The 20,169-nt window shown below is 47.4% G+C and overlaps 1 long non-coding RNA gene across 4 annotated transcripts in view; it reads left to right on the forward strand.

Moving 5' to 3' along the window:
* The first annotated feature begins 19,322 nt into the window (after positions 1-19,322).
* LOC125336003 overlaps positions 19,323-20,169 on the forward strand; it is a 55,604-nt gene continuing 54,757 nt past the window's right edge. For all 4 annotated transcript variants that reach the window (XR_007207615.1, XR_007207619.1, XR_007207620.1 and 1 more), the window contains exon 1: positions 19,323-19,548. This is a non-coding gene — a long non-coding RNA (uncharacterized LOC125336003). The remainder of the gene's footprint in view (positions 19,549-20,169) is intronic.

Raw genomic sequence — 20,169 nt, forward strand, 5'->3', positions numbered from 1 at the left:
ATGATAACATCGGGAGTGACAGAAGTGGTATCTGTTGCTAATTACAAGCTGACATTATGGTCAAGCAGAGCCATGGGCCCCATCAAAAGCTTATTCAAAGTTGCTTTTTTCCCACTTCAAACACAGGCTGGACACAATGCCCGGCATTTTCCACCTTCAGAAAGAGCAATCCCTCTGAATTGGCCTGGCAGCTGCTTCTTCAGGAGAAAAATTGCTCCGAGAAGGACTAAAGGTTACAACAACCTGGTCTTCACATCGACTGAGCTCATCCTTTAATGGTGAAATTTGTTCATCTTTCATGGAGAAGAACAGTGACCATTTCAGTTCTAAAACACCTTTCCTTTCACAGGTCCTTTCCAGCTGTCCTAAGGACTCACCTGGAAATGGTCACCACATCCAGGTGTTTAACTGAGGCATGAAAGTGCTGTGGGGACCTGAGGCTGCTCCATGTTGGAGCTGTACAGTGACTCCTGCAGTGATAACCCAGAGTCATGGGCAGGGAGCTCCGGCCTGTTGCTTTTCCCAGGTAAAAAGTGACAGAACGAGAGTAAGTGGCCTTAAGCTGTGCTGGAGGAGGTTTAGATTTGATGCTAGGAGAAAATTCTTTGTGGAAAGAGCTGTCAAGCACTGGAAAAGGCTGCCCAGGGAGGTGGTGGAGTCATTATCTCTGGAGGGATTTAAAAGATGAGTAGATGTGGCACTGGGGGACATGGTTTAGTTGTGGGCTTGGCAGTGCTGGGTTAATGGTTGGGCTTGATCATCTTAAGGGTCTTTTCCAGCCTTAATGATTCTATGATTCTATGATTCTATGATTCTTCTGCCTTGTGGGACCTGTAGCAAATCCCATTAAAAGTGGTGATTAAACTCCCATTAAACCTCCCCACTGTGCTTTCCGGGCTTTGCCACAGTCCAAAATGATTTTCTTCTTTCATCCTAAGGACAAACACACAATTGTCCCCCCAGGCCCAGTGGCACTCATGGTCTCTGGTACAACCTTCTATTTTTTCTTGCATCCATTGGCCATGGCTGGCTGCTGCTGTGTAGGCAGCAACAATTCATCCTGATCATATTTCTACAGTGCCATTACGTGGAGTTTCATGGAGCTCCCCTTTGGGACTTTTCTGTTACCTACCATGGAAAAAGTGTCTTCACCCCCAGCCTATGAAAAATGGGTCCAAAAATAAGGCTTAGGAGACACAACAGTCAACGAGCAAACAGATCCTGCACTGCAAACCTGGTTCTTGTAAAAACTAAAGGAGTTTCCAACCGAAACGTTGCACTGCCCCAACTCCACTGTGGGGAGCAGGGCAGCACAGAGAGCTCTCTGCACCTTGCCTGGCCAGGGTAAACAGAACTCCTCGTGGAAAGACTGGAATTCTAATGCGTTCATCTGCTTCTTAGATTCCTTGAAAACAGAAGCTGATACAATTTTCAGAGAAGAGCAAGTAGAGCAGAGGTTTAACCGGAGTAATCAAGTTTACTTGGCTTGAGAGCAGCCAGGCCTGGGCAGGAGCCCTGGGGCTGCCCTCTTGGGGGGCGCTGGCTTTCAAAGATGCAGTTTAATCATGTGAGAGCTGTCTCTGTGGGGAGGGCCAGAGTGATGCTGGCAGTCAAACTGGCACCTTGGAACAGCTTTCCTTTGCCTGTAGGCTTCTCTCCCCTGAAGCTGTGGGATAAAAGGGAGAATTCAGGCAGATAAGGACAAAGTAGCTCAGTGCTTTGTTTTGGTTTTTATGTTTTGTTTACATGTTGCTGGAACTTGTGACTTGCCGGCTACTGAAAATGCTGAGATTTTCCTAGAATGTGGCCAGTGTGAAGCAACTCTTGCTGTTCTGCCTTTCCTTAAACCAGAGCCCTGCTGTGGGTGATGGGAAGAGGCAGGAGCAGCAAGGAAAGGTTCGTGGTTATCTCTTACCTGGTTTAGGGCTGCAGGGAACACGTGGGTGAAGGCAGTCAGCTTTGTGAGGAAGCAGCTGCCCTTTGCTGGCTTTGTCCTTGTCCCCAAGTGCTACAGACCCTCACAGGGTACAAAGCAAACCTCAGAGGCTGGAGACCTACAGCCACTCCTGGGAGAGAGAAAAGAAGTGATGAGTGTTTGCTCCCTTCTGATGCCACTCTTCTGGGTGATCTCTGGAAGCAAATCCCCTCTTTTTCTGCCTCTGAAGCATTTTTAGCAAGTACCAAACTTGTGTTTCCGCTGTTGCTTTTGGGAGAACAATGATGAACCGAGGCATCTCCGGTAGAGATTTTGGAGTGTTTAAAGAAGGGCAACGAAAATGGTGAAGGATCTGGAGAACAAGTCACGTGAGGAGACTCTGAGGCAGCTGGGCTTGTTTATCTTGGAGAATAGGAGGCTATCTGAAAGGTCATAAGGAGGTGGGACTGATGTCTTTTCCCAGGCAGCAAGCAGTAGGACAAGAAGAAAGAAACAGTCTCAAGTTGCTCCGGGGAAGGTTTAGATTGGTTATTAGGGGAAAAAGGGCTATCAGCACTAGAACAGGCTGCCTAAAAGTGGTGGAGTCACCATCCCTGGAGGGATTTAAAAGACAGGTGGATGTGGCACTTAGGGACACGGCTTAGAGGTAGGTTGGCAGTGCTGGGTTAATGGCTGGACACCATGATCTTAAGGGTCTTTTCCAACCTGACTGATTCTGGGATTCTAAAGGGAAATATTAATGGTGTTTGCTGTCCTGGGCTTTGGGAGCTCCCACCACAAAGCACCCCACTGTATGTGGAAAAACTGGGGGGTGTTTTATGTTGACCTGTACAACACCTAATGAGTGATCAGTGCTCAGCCCCACAGTGGAATTGCTCTGTACGGGACTGGTGGGTGCTCAGAAAAAACCACAGGCAGAGGGAAGTGCTTGGCTGGAGCACTGGCTGCTCCCTGTTGCTGCAGGGATGGTTACTCCATGGTGTGGGCAGAGCTGCCAGGGGAGCCCCTGCTGCACCAGGTCCCTTTGGGCTGGCTTGGCTCTGCAGTTGGCTTCGTGGGAGTGCTCTGGTGCAGGTCTCTGCACGTCATTCCCTCTCCATGACCACAAAAGCAGTTCTAAGCCAGCCCTGGCCCCTGTGGCAGCAAACCCTGGTGCATACATGTGTGTGCACATGCTCTAGCCCAGAGCAGTGCTGGGAGCTCAGCTGCAGAGTCCTGTGATGGGCCACTGCTCTGCTGGGGAGGGGCTGGCCCAGGCTTGAGCTGATTCTGCAGCAGTGCAGAGATGCAGCACCTTGGCAAGGCAAGAGGTGCAAACTGTAAAACCCGGTGACCCCCTGACTGAGGGTTGCAGGAGGAGCTGCTGCTCTGTGGCAGGAGATGCTGCAGCCAGCTCAGGCAGCTGAGAAAAGCTCTTCTCAGCTCTGGTTTTGACTCAGTGGCTGAGCGAGAGAGGCAGGCTGGGCCTTGGTTAGCCTGTTTTTAGAACGGGGGAGATGCCACACAGCAAAAGGAAGTGTCAGTCCCTTTCTTGCAGGCTGTGGAGCCTCGGCCTCAGGATGCTTTGAGAAGTGTGGTGCACTTCACAGGCTGTGGAGTGGGGCTGCTGCAGGGCAGGATGGGTCCCTTCCAGTCCAGGTGATTTGAATGGCTCTGCTTTATGTCCTGAAAAGTATCTCTAGCTGTGGTTTATCCTTTCCCTGCCCCAACCCCATCCAGCTTGTCACGCTGGGAATTTTGCTCTGTGAACATCTCTGCTGGATGTTTGAGAAAGCTGAAATGTCAGATTGACCTTTTGAGGTTTTTATTTTCTCAAGGAAGAAGGTTTCTATACAATTCATGTCATGAATCAATCCAAAGGGTTGCATTTTTCTGCAGCAGTTAAATAAAAGATCATTAAACCTAACAAATGTTTCCCAGCCTGCCGGCACTTTCACGAGCGTTCAGCTATAAATATGGCCTGTGCTTCTAACAACATAAACAACATGCTCCTCAAAAGCAGGACAGGCTATATACCTCTTTTCTTTTTATTTTTAAGCTGCCCAAGAAATATATACACACATTCCTAATATGCTTACTTAAGCAGGAAGCAGACGAATAGTTTAAGATAATGTTTCAGTCTATTGTGAGTTATACATGCCCCAAAGATTGTTTCCTTTATGTAGTAGTTTTTCAACCACAGAGAGAAAAAGCTGAAAAATCTTGTCAATTCCTTAACTGTAGGGAAGATTTGCAGGAATTTCCACTGTTTTTCCCTCTCAAAGGGATATTTGAGACCACTGATAAGGGGAAAAGGAGATTAAATAGTCCTAATTCTTTTCATGTACTATGGAGACTAATTCCTCTTGCTCTCACCACCATGTCCAGCAGATTGGCTAGCTGCTGATTTCCCCTGCTTGTGGGGAGATCTGAGAAGTGATATGAGTTTGAGGGCCTGGAGAAGGAGGGGATCAGTTTAAAGAAGGAAGATGCTTAATTTGTATGCAAAGTTTATTCTGGATTCGATCACACTGTAAGCTTCTGCTGGGCTCTTTTCCCCTCCTCTGCTGAAATATCTTTTGGCTGACATCACCAGCAGAATGCGACATCAGAGTGGGTTTAAAATGCTGCAGAACTTGGATGCTGGAAGCTGATGAAGCCTCATCTCTGGCAGAGTGATCAGTGGTCTGCAGGCACAGCCGAGGGAGACTGAGGGAACCTTCCTGTGGCATGTGGAGATGGGCTGGTTGAAGATTCTCTGTCTTTGAAAACCACCCCAGGTCGGACAAATTACTTGTTCTGTTCAAGTCAGCCTGCAAAGGAGAGGGTGACAGGAGCTGTCCCATGCATGCCTGTCCCTGGCTGGAGGGATGAGTCTCCATTGCCACGTCCTTCCCATGGTTGTGAGGTGAGGTCTAGAGAAATCCTCTTCCCATGCCTCCCCAGGGCTCTTTTGTGTTTTGTGCTTCCCAGGGTGCGAGAAATTCCCCCATGGGTTTCTGAGGCTCCTGCTGCACCCCAGCCCTTGGCACAAATCCTTGCCCTACCCCTGCCTGCAGCAAGGGCCGAGATGAAGACTTCATGCCAAAAGTTGCAAAATGAAAACCAGCCAACGGGCAGCTCGTTGGAGCCAAATTCTGCCCTTGGCCACGCTTGAGCACCCGTGTTGAATTTTATTTTTGTCTCCAGGTCAGTCAGGACAATTATTTAGCCTTTTGTGCACTGTGATTGCTGCCCTGGTGGCTGGGGGAGCCCCCTGAGCTCGATGGGTGCTGGGACCAGGGGGAAGAAAGACAAACTGTTTAACTTGTGAGATGCTTAGATGGGCTACAAATAGCTTGGCTGGTGTGTATTCTTCCCTCTCATCACCACTGCGTGTCTGGCCCGGTGCCATGGGAACCCAGAGGGACAATCGTCTGCGCCCATGGCAACGCTCCTCGGGTGTCACTCGCCCTCAGCCCCTGGTGCTGAGCTGTTGTGGTGGCTGCAGACCACAATGAAGGCAAAGAGGAGAAGCTTGGGACTCCTGGTGTCAGGAGTAAATTAAAGCTGGGTGAAGAATGAGGATCTGATGGTGGTTTCCCCAGCCTGGGATCCTGTCCTGAGTCAATGGGGACACTCAAAGCCTGAGGAGCAGCTTTGTGGGGTGTCCTAAATCTGATAGACAGCTCTCTGATAGGCAGATAAAAGGCAAGGATATATAAGGAAATAATTGCAACAGAGCTGCAGTCTAATTAAAATGGTGATTGGTGGTCAAAAGTGAGAAGAAAAATGCAGCCTGAGAAAAGGCACATGTGAGCAAACAGACAGGAGGAACTCTGATCCTCCAGCTGAGAGGGAAAAGGGGGTGATGGCCATCTCTGCACCCTTCCAGGACCCTGGGATTGGGCGGGTCCTGGAGGCTTATAGGCAGGACCGTGCAACCTACAGCTCACCCTTTGGAGCAGGGTTGTCCTTGGGGTCCGCCTTCAGCAGCGTGTGAAGGTGCCCACTCAGACCTCTCATAAGCAGGGAAAAATTGATTTGGGAAAGTGCTCCAGTGCCCAGCAGGGTCCATTTGGGATGCAGATGGGGATGAAGACTGGGGTCAGTGGGATTAGGGGTGCTCCAAAGACTGCAGAGCTTGCTTGCCCAGCTCTGTGGGTGGAGTTCTTTTAGGCTGCTACTCTTACAGCTTCCTTAGGACACGCTGACCCCTCAGTGTACGGACACCTGAAGTGCCCCTGCAAGGGCTGAACCCAGCCTGAGGTGCTTGATGAAATGCCCCAGCCTTGTCCTCCCATCCAAACATCATCTTAAGTTAGAAAACAGCTTTATCTGTGTCCCTGGCACTGCACCACTCTGGATGTAGAGCCAGGCAGCGTCGTTTCTCAACCCTTTGATGTGGTGTAAACACAGCAGTGGGTGCAGTGACCCCAGCTCGGCTGGAGCCTCAGCAGGTTTGGCACATGCACTGTCCTCCAGCCAGGAGGGTCTGCTGGGAGGGACTGGGAGCTGCAAGGGACGTGGGACATGTCCTGCTCCCCATTTCCTTGGCGCTGACCCTGCTGAGGGCTTGGGGCTGCTCCCGGGAGCCGAGTAGCTGACACAGGGAGCAGCAACTGCACAGCCACTCTCATTAGGGCTGTTTGCTTTCCACAGTGAACTGTGTGTCACACTGAAAACTGATACTGCCGAGGGAAAACAGTGTCCTCTCTTCCCCCACCCCCTCGTGAAGGGACAGCTTATATTTACTTGTAAAGAGATACGGGTGATTTGGTGAAATAATAAAGAAGTTGTTAAAGAAGCGAAAAGTCCCAAGTAGGGAGAAAAAGTAGAGCTTTTATTCTTTTCATCACATTTTGTTTTAAGCACAAATACAAGCCCAGCAGCAAGGAACTCGTTGCTGAGGTGCCTGAAGGGTCTTGTGACCCTTGAGAGGAGGTGGCACAGGCAGCACGGGGCTGAGTCTGGCTGTCCTGGTGTGTGGATAAGTGAGTTCTACTCAGTTGTAATCCCATTGCAATTCCAGTGAGTGGACAGAGAGACCCTGAGATGTGGTTAGGATAAGTATCCAAACTCCCTGATCCTTACAGGAACATTAGAGCTGGTAAGGGGTGTTTAGCAATAAGTGGGCCATCTCTGAGGGTTTCTGATGCCTCGTGCTACTCCTCTTGACAGGAAAGGGCAGGGGTTGGGACACTGGAAACCACTGGCAGCTCTGTTTGCATTTCATTCTTCACTTGTAAATGCTCTCCACAGAGCTTTGTTTGGAATCCTCCTATATTCAAGCCAAATTTTGCACAACAACAGTACCAGGACAAATTGAAATTGAGATGAAATTAAACACAGGAGTGACCTACAGCAAGCTGAAAAGACTTAGCTGAGCTGCACTTTTCCTCAAGGATGGGTATGTCCAGCACCCTGGCACAGTGAGACAGGGCAGTGTGTGTGTCTTTATACATCTCTGTCTTTTTTTGCACTCATGTTATTCCAGTGCCTGTCTTCTGCTGATATCCTTTGGGTTAAGTGCACTGTGTTTGCAGTCAGCAACAAAGCTCAAAGGGAGCTCCAAGCCCTCTGTCCTTGTTTTGGTTTAGTCTAATTCACTCTAAAAGGCTATTTTGGTTGAATTTCCCTCTCCATGCCCTACCTACCCTCCCCTCTGCTGCTTCTGTCTGCTGTGCTCAGAGGTGCCGCCAGTGCTATCTCGGGAAGGAGCTGGAGTCAGTGCTCTGGTAAATTATCTCATGTTTGTTCAGTGTGAAGCATTGCACTGTTTCCAGCTGTATTGTTGTTCTTGGCTTGGAAGTTTCTCTCTGTTTTTTAATTTGAACCCAAGCCCTGGTTCCCTGACGACTGCAGTGGTCTGCCCGTGCACAGCCCAGCGTGTGCCAGCCACACAGGGACCTTGGTCCCGGCCAGAGGGCTGCAGAGAGGGTCTTTTGTCCTTGCTTGGAGTCATGAGGACACATGGTTTTGGTCAGATGGCCAAGCTACATGGCAAGGGACCGATGGATGAGATTTTGTCACGTGGTTCTGGCTCTGCAATGGACATCCTGCATGTGTGTGCTCTGCTTCAGAGGCTGTGATGTAAGGCAGGATGAGGATAAGCCCAATCTGTTATGTCAGAATCATGCAATGGAGAGGGGATTATTTCTCAGCAGTGCTAGAACTTTTTCATTTTCCACTGATTTTTCTTTTAATTTCCCCTCCCAAATCTTCTACATGGGTATAAATGCACAGAGAAGGCATTTAAGTATTGGGCTAAACAAACCATAAATCCACACCTTGATGTGGAACCAATAAGTTAGTCACATCAGAAGAGTTTTAAACATATTTTGAAACTCAGTAAAGGAAAAAATTGTAGGAAGATTGTGCTGCCTTCAGCAGTGACACCTGCCAGCCCATGGGATGGGCACAGCAGAGTCCAGCAGAGCTCTGCATATGGAGGGGCTCAGGGAAGGAAAACTACTTGGTTTCTCACATCCAGCATCTAAATATAATGCACTTGGAATGATCCTCCTGCTGGGCTTTACAGATACAGGAATGAGAGCCCAAATGAGAAAAACATCGGGGTGGAGGTGGTGGGGAATTCTTGACTTAGGTTTAGTGAGGGAAAACTCTGGAATAAGAAAGGACTGTGCCTTTGCAGCAGCTGATTTAGCCTGGTATCCAGCCTGGAAGAGGATCATGGGTTGATTCCAGTACCTGGTTGTTAAAATGACAGATTTTTCCCTGGAACGCATTGCTCCTGACTGTCCCATTCACAGTTTATTTTACTCATTCATCAGTTCCAGGTGAACCCAGGTTTTTCCATAGTAGCTGGCCAGAATGGATTTTCTGAAGACTTGTTGAGATTATTTGGTGTGAAGAAAACTGGATTTGACCCTAGTTGAAAGCAGATGGGACTGTATATTGATGGAGTAAACTAGCAAAAATTACAGGTATCAACAGCCACAGACAGATTCATTAAATCTTCTCAACTCAGATAAACACACCAAATTATTGGGATTTCAGAGGTGCTGGAATTAATGTTGGATTCAAAGCAGTATTGTCTCTGGAAAATAAGTTTAGCTTTGACTGTGAAGTAGAGTAATCATGGGGTGCAGGTTTGACACAAGTGTTAATATTTTAAAAAATATTTCATTTGTTAGGAGCTCTTTGTTTCTCTTCTGGAAATGTGCTTGTCCTGTGCTGGCTCCAGGACAGCCCTGGAGTGAACCTGCACCCACTGACACCTGTTTGTCCTGGGTGATCTGCATGTCAGAACCCACCCTGGGCCTTCCTACAGGTTCCCAAAGTTCACTCTGGATTTATGCCAGAAAGATACACTTAATCCTCGGATTTCATTGGGGTTTCTAGTCAAGGCAGTGATGAACCCAGGCATGTAGAACTACTGTGGTGTCATCCCCGATGAAAGGCCTATCTGATTTTATACTAAATAAAAAGGTATTTTAATTCTTAGTGTTAAATGGCACAGGGGTGGGAGTGAAATTTATACAGTATCTTATATAAATCACCATTTGGCTTTCTCAGGTCTCTGCAGTCAGTGCTTGTGAGCTACCACTGCTCCCACAGCTACGCTGATGTCACTGGTGTTGCATATACAGGGACACAAGCAAAAGCCAGTTCATGATGAATTCCACCCGAGGACACAGCGAGAGCAGTGCCTGCCAACCAGAGGATGAGGTCATTGCAGGAATTCTTTACATTCTGCCTTCTGCACAGGGTGCCCGAGCAACGAGGGTAAAACTATAACAATAACCAACACATGGGAAGCTCTAAATGGCACTGGGGCGGTTTTTACTCCCCGTGATCTGCTCCCCAGAAGAAAATGGAGAGAATAAACTATTAAATTAGGTCCTGCCTTGGTGGAGACCATATAAACCCTTCAGAAAGCTCTGTTGCTCATTAGGAGTGCGTACACAGGGGGCTGCAGGGGCTCTGGCCCCAGCTTCATCCACACTCCCAGTGGTATCCACACTGCAGGCTGTGTGATGGAGAGGCTTGTGAACTGCTTTGAAGCTCTGCCATCCGTGCTGTGGCTTATTAGCCATAAATAAAAGTAATTCTGTGAGTTCTGAAACTCCTAGGGCTCAGTTTACCATTGATTGGTGTCTAGTGGCTCGTTGGAGTTTTATTAATTGTATTAAAACTACGGCATGAGCTCTGTTGTCCTTAGAAGTCAGAAAATCCAGGCCAGTATGAAATGTTGCTGGAATAGGTTCCTCAGGGTATGAAAATCCTGACCAGAGGTTTTCCCTCCCCAAGGTGGGGGGGCCTAACCTCCTCCCCTGCTCCCAGAGGTTTTTCCTGGTGTGCAAAGGATTGATTTTTATGCTACTGCCTTTCTTTCAGTGGGGATATCAATCGAGCTCTCTTTCCTTCTACCCACTTACTTTCTTTTGCCAGAAGTGAAGTAAGTTAATATCCCAGACCTGCACTCCTTGTTGGATGTGGATGACAGGCCCGAACACTGGATAGGACGGAGCAAGTGTGCAGTGTGATCCATAAACCTTGCTTCATTTGGAAAGTGGGAGAAAAGACCTCAGTAATGAATCTGAATCCTTGTGATTAATGAACAGAGCCAAAGAGCCTTCATTTTGCTCACGGCTGTTCTGTGGGTGAAGGCTGTCCGTGTTTGACAATTTTATTATTTGCTGCTGTTTATTCTTTTATTTCTGGGGCAGGAGGCTTCGTAGCTCTTTCCATAGGTTTTGGAACCAAAAGAGACTTTAAATCATCCAGGCTGTGACCTCCTGTATAGCACAGGCCAGAGAATTTCAACCCTTATTGAACCCCATAACTTGCATTTGACAAAAGCGCATCTTCCAAAAACCCATCCAGCCTTGATTTAAAGGCAAGACGTGGTAGCAGCTTTGGGAATTGCCTAGAAAAATATGGCTTCTGCAGCTGCCTTGGTGTTTAATGTTATTCTGAGGAGAGGAGAGGAGTGGGAGGGGTAACAACCCTTGCTTGTTTTAATGCCTTGGCAGCTCTAGTTTATGACCTCGTGCTGCTGATATTATTCTGCAGCTTTTAGCAGTGTTTCCCTGACCAGCCTTTGCTCTGGGTGTTTGTTATTCTGGGCACTGACATGTTTTGGGAGATGCCAGGTAAGTAAAAGCGTGGTGGGTCTGGATAGGTTCAGTGAAGGTCTGACTTTTCCTTCTGTCTGGAATGGGCACTGAAAGAGCTGTGTGAACACCTTCTCACTGCGACACTCAAACCTACCTCCATCGTTTCTCTAGTTCTCCAGGAAAAAATTAAGGCTCTGTCCTGCTCCCTGTCCTTGCAGGACTCTTATCTGCTTGGATCTGAGCTGAGGCCATGACTCCTTTTAGGGAGGTTCCTCCAACAGCTGCCAGATGAAAATTGCTTCAGTTCCTCCAATCGGGTTGGTTTTAAACCACTGACAACAGGGTAATAACTGCCTATTCCTATTCTTCCACCCAGCCAAATCCTGAGCTGGGCTTTCTTCCTTCCTTGTCCAAATGTTTGAATAAATGAAGCCAAGTTTTCTTTTTTTTTTTTTCTTTCTTTTTTTTTATGAAATAATATTGCCTTGATTCATGTAGATGTTAAATAAACATGTAAAATAAACGGACTGAAGCGCGCCTGGATGTAAAGCTGAATTCCCATAGTCCTTGGCTTCAAGGATCTGCTCTCCTGACCTCTGTGGCAGGAGAGGATGCCTTGGTGCTCTGTGTATTTCAAATGGTCAGCCTGCTCTCTCCTTCCTTCTTCCATGATTTTTCTGGGAAGGGCTTCAGGACAAGCAAGACCAGAAAAGAAATCCAGGGACCGGAGAGCTCCTGAAGCCAAGTGGTCCCATGTCATTCATGTTTTTGGACCTTTACTTTTCAATGCTGTGGAGGTAGAAATGGCTTTTGCAACATCTCTCCTGCAGCCTTTGCCCCTGTTGTTTGTTCCTTTGGGAATAAGTCCTTTGTCTCTTGTCACAGCTCTCTTATGATCGCGCACTTCTCTGTTTCCCCTTGCTCTCTTCTCTCTTAAAACCAGGGAACCCAGGGAACAGCAATTTTTGGGGAAGTGCAGCTGATAAACAGACAGAAGCTTGGAAAAACCTCTCTCACCTCTACCCCAGATCTGCCATGGTGACCCTGGGCAGGTTCTTCCATCTTGGTTTGGCTCTTTTATTTTTGTCCACTGATCTGTGGTTATGGTCTCCGTGATTCCTTCTCTGCATGCTGGACTTTGCTTTCCGTGGGACGTTTCGTATTCAAATAAGTAATTTTATTTTCTTTTCACATTTTTTGGCACCACTCCCTTCTTTCTCTGAACTCATAAATAAAGCCTGCAAAGATTAAAGAGCCTGAGCTGACAGTGAAATAAGGAGCTGCATCACTTTTCCATGCTGGCCTGTTGCTCACTCCTCCTTCCTGTACCTCTGCCTGCCCTCAGTTGGGGTTCCATGTAGTGCTCTGCTCTTTTTCCTCTTTGGAGAAATGTTCATGTCTCCATGTGCTTCCCAAAGCCCCAGGCTGTGAGGGTGCTTTAAAAATAAATCATTCTATCACCCAATTGCTGTAGTGTTTAATTACCCCCTACTTGATGGAGATGTCTGGAAACATAAACAGAAGGGATTCCAGCAGCTCTCCCGGTGTCTGGATGTTTGAACCACATTGTGTGTTTCGTTCTCTGTGCTTTGCCACCCGTCCAACATCTGTGTGTCTCACTTCCAGCACAGGATTGCTCTCTGCACGCTCAGTTCTGCTGCAGTCTGGGTCTGCTGAGGACCTCCAACCCAGAAAGGTGGCAAAGCAGAAGGGGACTCTATGCACTTGCTGATCACTGCGCTGCTGAAGAGGGATGGGATTAGAAAGCACAGTGTCATCTCCAAGGGTAAGGGAGTTTCAAGCTCTCGGATATTTAGCTCTTCACACACTTAAATTTATTAATACCTTTTATCCCTTATTTTGCATGATACCTGAGTCTTTTTGCCCTCACCTGTGCTGTGCAAGTATTGTGTCCTCCTGCAGCTGACTGTGCTTCAGGCAATGGGCAGGAACAGGCATGCTTCATTTCATGACCTCACACAAACCAATTAACCCATTTACAAGCAGCATTATGCTGTGCTGAGTCAAAAGCCAGTTTTACAGCATTTTAACACCAGGAGTTAATGTTTCTTTTCTTTCCCTTTTAAGAAAGGAGCTGTCATTCATCTTTTCCCTTCTTTAAGCCTGGTAGATAAATCTGGTTTGACTTTTCTGGTGTGCCTTGGTGAACTCCTCTGCAGGTTTAGGCTGGTATATAATGAGAGAATTGGGGTTACCTTTCTTTCCCATAAGTTTAGTAAAAACACGTGTGGGTATTTTTTTTTTCTTTCTCTATCTTTCTTTTTTTTAATTTTAATGCAAGTCATGGGCATGCAATGGTTATTGCATCTCTAATACTTGTGCTGATCCAGGAACGCTGCACTCTGAAGCATCTTCCAAAGTTCCAGATAGTATATTTGACTGTTTCCCTGAGACATTTGAGAGTTCAGAGGATTATTCAGAGTTTATCCAAACTCATTAGAAGCTCTTGGTCCAGACTGAGATCTGGAAATTTCACAAAATTAGAAGCAACTAGTATGAGGTTTCCACTGCTCCTTGATTTTGCCAGAATGGAGCATGAAGAGATCAGCTTCTCTTGCAGTATTATGGCTTCAGGTACCTGCCAAAGCCAACAAAATACAGACATGTGCAAAAATGCTGAAATAAAGCATGACAAAAAAATACACTAGCTTGATGTTTTCTAACCTCAGTAGAGGGTTGGCTTGAGTCTGGCTGGTTCAGCTTCGGGCTGGTTGCTTCTTTTGCTGAATCCAAAACCAGAGGCCCTGGTGGACACCAGGAACCAAACCCTGATCATTGTGTGTCTGCTGCGAGCAGTGGCAGCGCCTCAGAAGCTGTGACGAGGACCTTCCTCTCCTCCTGTGAGGGAGGAACAGGAGATGACCTTGTCCAAATCATAAGGTCAGACCCAAATTTGGAGCTTGTTTTGTTTGGGTGTTTCTGCTTCCACCCTTCCAGCAGAACAAGGGAAGTGGGGCCGGGCTCCTCCTGGAGCACGTGTGCAGTGGTTGTGTTGGCTCTCTGGGGTACTTCAGCCCCCCAGATCACCTCTGTGGCAGCAGTGAACCCTCACACCAGGCCTTGCTTGCCTTGGCCAAAAGGGAGGGCTCCCAGAGCAGCCTCAGAAAGCCCCAGCTGTTTCTGCAGCCTGAGGAAAGTGTGCTGATGAGCGCTCGATCAAATTATTGTTGTGCCAGGGGTTGTCGTTCCAGCGTTTCTGCAGGCTTGCTCCATTCACCACGTTCTTGGCGCGATGGTAGCGGAGGTTGGAGGAGGAAGGAAAGGGATGCAGCAGCGAATCTCCTGGGATGTGTGGCAGGCCAAGGAAAACTCTTTTTTTCCATGTGCAATATTAAAGGTGGATCATTAACCCATTAGCCCTTGGCTGGCAGCTGTGGAGCTGTCACTTCCTTCCCTCCTCTGTCAGATGAGGAGTTCATGTGGAATGAGCATGCGTGGCTGGCAGGATTCCTCAGCTGGAGGTGGCGACTGGGCTGCTGGCGAACTGGGAAGTTATTTTTGACTCTGTCCTGCAGCTTGATTTTCTTTTCTATTTGGTGTCAGGAGACTTTGGGTTTATTCAGCTATTCTCATTTCATTGTGTTTTGGGTGATGGCCAATTGCTCCCAGCTGGGAACAAACCAAGGTTTTCCTAAGCAAACCGAAGAAGGAGCATCAACTCGGACCTGCCACCTTCTACAGTGCATGCTCTGTTTTCCTCTTGCTCTCCATCTGGAGATTCCAGAAGTCTTTTCCACCTACACAAGCTGTGTCTGAGGGAAGCTCAAAAAGGAGAATTGATGCACAAAAAGTTGAAGCTGCTCCAGATGCAAGGCTCAGTGTTCATGCAGTGGAGGAGACAACCACACTCCACAGTGCCGTGGTGATAAGGGGGTTCTACCAAAAAGAAGGCGAAGTACCTATTAAAGCCAGTGGAAAATTTTATGGGGTATGGGATTGCTGAGTTTGACCCCATAAATATTTGTACTGCTGGCTTTGTGGTTTGATCCATGGATCCTCTTAAAAAAATTAGAACTTTCTTAAACAAGAGCTCCCTCTTTTCCTGGTCTGTTTGGTCTCTTCAGCTCCAGGGAATAGCTCTTGGCTTGCCTGAGCCTTCCTCCCCACTGTGGCATGGCACAACTCTCCTGTCAGCAGCACGCTGTTCTCATTGACTTTTATTATTCCGTGGTCTAAATTACTGTGTGCTTTGATCTCCCGCTGGACTTGCTGCTTGGAAAGGGAGGGGAAAGGTGGATTTTAGAATTTTTTTTCCCCCACTCACATAGAAAGATCAGGCTACTGAAAGAGATATAATGACAGGGAGAGACTGTGTGGTTTTGGAAGTCTTTTGGTAGAGAAAATGCTATAGATATGTAAGTCTCACGGAAGGATTAACTACTAGATTTTATCTGACCCCATGTCACAGTACCACACATCCTTGTGAGATGGGTGCCATGGTGCTGCCATGGGTGCTGTCAGTGCTGAGCAGAGAAGACAAATAAGAGTTGAAAAGAGTCAAGGCTCTTTGTGGGTGGTAGGGGATGGACACCACTGTCACAGAATCCCAAAAGGGTTTGGGTTGGAAGAGACCTTAAAGATCATCCTATTCCACCCCCACCATGGGCAGGGACACCTTCCACTACCCCCGGTTGCTCTAAGCCCTGTCCAGCCTGCCTTGGACACTTCCAGGGATGGGGCAGCCACAGCCGCTCTGGGCACCCTCTGCCAGGGCCTCACCAACCTCACATTAAATAATTTTTTCCTGATATCTAGTCTAAATCTTCTCTCTGTCAGTTTGAAGCCATTCCCCTTGTCCTGTCACTGCAGGCCCTTGTAAGGAGTCTCTCTCCATCTTTTCTATAGGCTCCCTTCGGGTATTGGAAGGTTACAGTTTGGTCACCCCAAAGCCTTCCCTTCTCCAGGCTGAACAACCCCAACTCTCCCAGCCTTTCCTCACAGCAGAGCTGCTCCACCCCTCTGATCATCCTGGTGCCTCTTTTGGACTCACTTTTGCAGCTCCATGTCCTTCCAGTGCTGGAACCCCAGGGCTGGAGGCAGCTCTACAGGTGGGGTCTCACCTGAGGGAAGCAGAGGGGCAGAATCCCCAGGGTGAGATTCACCCTGCCCTTAGACTGAAACTTGTCCTATGGGATGTGCTGAGTTGCTTGTGGGGATATTCTGGCAGAAGGTCTGGCTTTGCTCTGGCAGAAGGTCTGGCTTTGCTCTGGCAGGTCCTTTTGAGCTCTGCTCCTACCTTGTCTTGTTTTTCTCCCACCCCCACACCTGTATATGGTGGCTGCTCATAGCTTTCGCTTCCTGATGCTCTCAACAGGCAGGTGCCACCTCTTCCCTCTGCCCTGCCTGTGCCACTGGTGGTGGCACAGCTGCCATTGCTGTTGTGGCAGGGCAAGAATGGAGTTGGGAAAGACTTCACTGAGGTGACCCTTGGCAAAAGCAATGCTGGGGATAGATACTGCTGTCTCCACTACAGGGACCATCTCTGAGCCTGGGAGGCATTCCCTTGGCCTGCTGAGATAGTTTTTCACTGGAGGGACTGGCCAGGGCAGAATTGGTGCAGGAGGAAGGTTGGGAAAAGCACCTCACTTTCACACTTCCCTAATGTTCAGGGTGTTACATCCATACTGCCCTTGGGTGTTAACTTTTGTGAAGCAACTGAGCTGCTGAGGTTGCGTAAAGCTGACAGGGCTTTTGGGGGAAGATGTGTGAGCATGTGGAAGGAGGTGGTGTGTGTATGAATAATGAGCTCTGGTCTTGGGACTGGTAAAATTCACATGTGGTCCACATTGCCAAGGGCTCTGCTAGGAGAGCTCCCCAGATGCAGTCCTTGCACTGCTGCTGCACTTCCAAAGCAGTCGTGGTGGTGGGCAGTGCAGCTGGGGGGAGCGCTGCTCAGGGTGTTGGAAAAATGGCTTTGGGCTTGGCCAAGAGCTTCAATGTGTCTTGGAGAAAGGAGAGGAAGGATAGACCCCAAAGGATGTGTTTCTATGACCACAGCAACTTCCTCTGACCCCTGCCTGCTCATCAGCAGGCTAGGATGGTTTGAACCAGTGAGAATCACTCCAGTACTGCACGTGATGTCAATGACCCCTCCAGAGGCTCAGCACCACTCCACACCCTTTTCATCTCCTTGTGTCAGTACAGGAGCAGAAAAGTTTGAAGAAAGCTTGTACATTATCACATTGTAGAGCAGCTCCTCAAAAGCTGAGGTCCTAAAAGCAGGTAAGCCTTCCCAGGCTGGTCCAAAGGAGACATTTTTAAGCCTCAAGTAAACTAATGGGTCAGCACAGTAACGTGTCCCTCAATAAACCTCTGGTGTCCTGATACTGCTCTTCTGGAAGAATGCTTTCCTTATTTCAAGGATCCCACCATCCTCATCAGTCATGTCCAGCTTAGCCTGAGAGAGAAGTGGTAGTAACCTAAAAGGAGATGGCACCTCTTGCCTGGTTTGGATTCCCTGACTTTAGGCTGAATTCAGAGACTATGATCAAACCCCATGACAGAACTCTATGGACTGTTTTGAAAACAAACCAGGCTTTATATCTCGACTGTTCAAGAGTAGAAGCTAAACCAGTCTCTGGGCACTGCACTGCTGTTTGCAGGTCTGATCCCTGGAAGAGCTAAATTTTCTTTATAAAACCTGGATTTGTGTATCACACAAATGCAGGGTCCTGTTCATTCTACAGCCCTGCAAGCAGAACCTGGGGCAATATTCACCAGAGCTGTCTCCATGCAGAGTTCCACCTCACCAGGAAGGAGAGATCCTGCATGTAGAGACATGAGTTGCTATATGAGATCACTCCTGAGTAAGGCCAATTAGAGAACTGACTGAGGTTGCTCTTTTCATCAATCTCCAAGGAAATGGCCAAGTACTGGAGATGGAAGAGGGATTCTTGTGCCTGGAGAACCAAGAAGGCTATGAATATGTGCCCACTGTGTGGAGAAACACCTTTTCAGAGAATCCCCTGGTCTCTTCACATCTCAGCTACCAGCTGACGTCTTGGATTTCTTTTCACATAGTTTGTTGTCTTTGTGTATTTACTCAGCAGATTTTACTTCTTCAAACTCATGTGAGCAGTTCTCTACATGTTCAAGCACCTTTTAATGTAAGAGAACTGATCAGAGCCTCAAGCACAGGATTTACCCTACCATGGTGCCTTCCCACGCTCGTGTCCTTGAAGAGGGCTCAGTGGAAAACTGTTCCTCTTCACTCTTGACTTTTAATGCTCTTTTTCTCTTCTTGTGTTAGTGTCTGGTTGCTGTTCTCAGTGCTGTGCTGCTGAAGTGTCTGACAAAGGAAATGACACTGATGTTCATGTTAACGCTCCGAAGGTGTAAAAATAGATGGGTTGAAATTCTGCCCCCAAGAGCAATTCCTGTCCCAGTTTAGTGCACCCTTCTTCTGAGGAGACAAAACACATAATAATTATAAAAAGAAAGAAAATGTGTTGTTTTCCTGGACTTTGAAAGCTTTTGACCTTTGAGAAGAACGCTCTATTTATAGCAGCAGGACTGTGTATTTTTAAAAGCCTTGAGACACACATGTACTAAGGAGCCAGAGATGTTCTTTGGCTCCAACTTATTTTTTGACCTCTGCTAGATTAGTGAAGATATAATTTGCAACATGACCTCAAGAATCGAAAGTCTCTTTTTATTAAAAACTTCAGGAATAACCTCACTAGGGAGTTAGAACCGATGAATGCATAGATAAGAAATCCTCTACTGAAGCTCCTTTTGAGAATTAATACACAGAACAGATGAGGATGTGGATGTATTTGGGACAAAACTCATTCATTAGGCTGTACAGCTAGACAACTAAAAAGAAATGAATTATTACTCATTTCTAAAAGATGTTTAAATAGTGTTAGTCCTGTATCTGTCTAAATTAGAACTATTGAGCAAAGTGTTTCAGCACATGCTCAAGTGAATACTCGAGCATTTTCATGGTTTTGTGCAATTTAGGTCCAAAAGTGCCTATTCCAGTCACCTAGTTATATTTGCTCCCAGCATTGGCCAAAGAAATTTACCTCCTGGTTTTGTCATCTCCTACTTTGGCATATATATTAGAGAGACCCAGCCTCAGCTGCTGGAGATGGTGGTGTTGATCACCTTCCTGTTTTGGGCAGTTGGGGTCATACCACCTAAAAAAATCATTACTAAAAATAATTGTTTTGGTTTCTTTCCTCTTGCCTCCCACACTTGTTGCTCTGTGCTGGGAATTGTTTGGTGGCAAGGGAACTTGCTGATTCATTGCTTTTACTCCTGCAGCTGTACCTGACTTAATTAAGGTTCTAGTGCAGACAACTAAGCGGACAAACCTCACAGTGGAGGAGGGACGATGTTTTGTTTGCTCCCACGGTCACCACAGGTCTGTTAGCACTGATGGGTTTAGCTGGTCCCTCCTGGGCACGTGGCGCTGTGGTTTGCTGCAAGAAACCTTCAAGTGCCAAAGCAAAAGGGCAGAGTGATGCTAGCAAGGATCCGGAGAGCATCTGCAAAACCTAACAAGTTTGTGACCATTTACTGGAACGAAAATAGTGAATCACTGTGGTAAGTCAGAAAATGGTTTTTGGACTCAAGTGCTGTTCCTTTGGAGCTTCTGAAGTTTTATAGGGAGCCAGGATTGAGAGTTGCTGTAAAAAGAACTGCACAATGCTGTGCTTGCTGCATCTGTGGGTGTGTTCCAGGCCAGATTGGACAGGGCTTGGAGCAACCTGGTCTAGTGAAAGGTGTCCCTGCCCAAGGCTGGGGGGTGGAACTGTATGAACTTTAAGGTTCCTTCCATCTCAAACCCTTCTATGAAAGAAATGAAATGCAACATTTGGAGCTCACCTGAGTAATTTATGAAGCTTTGGCCACCTTGTCTTCAGGTGAACAAGGAAACGTAGAAATAACTTTGAATGGGTCATATTTTTACTTTTCTATTAAGCAATGCTGTTAAATTAAGAATTTCTTAGTGCCAGCCACTTTGAACTGGAGACAGTCTTCCACTGTGTTGCTGCCTGGCCAAGACCCCACCCTAAATGAGCAGTTTGCACTGTTAGAGGCAGGGCAGCTACCTGATGGTGACGGCTCCTGCTGAGCCCTTGTGCATGTCTGCCGTGCAGCTGTTTGCCTGAAAAAAAAGAAAAAAACCCCTGGTGCTGGAATGATACTATTCAACATGAGAAC

Source organism: Corvus hawaiiensis, chromosome 19 (assembly GCF_020740725.1).
Source record: "Corvus hawaiiensis isolate bCorHaw1 chromosome 19, bCorHaw1.pri.cur, whole genome shotgun sequence".
Classification (NCBI taxonomy): domain Eukaryota; kingdom Metazoa; phylum Chordata; class Aves; order Passeriformes; family Corvidae; genus Corvus; species Corvus hawaiiensis.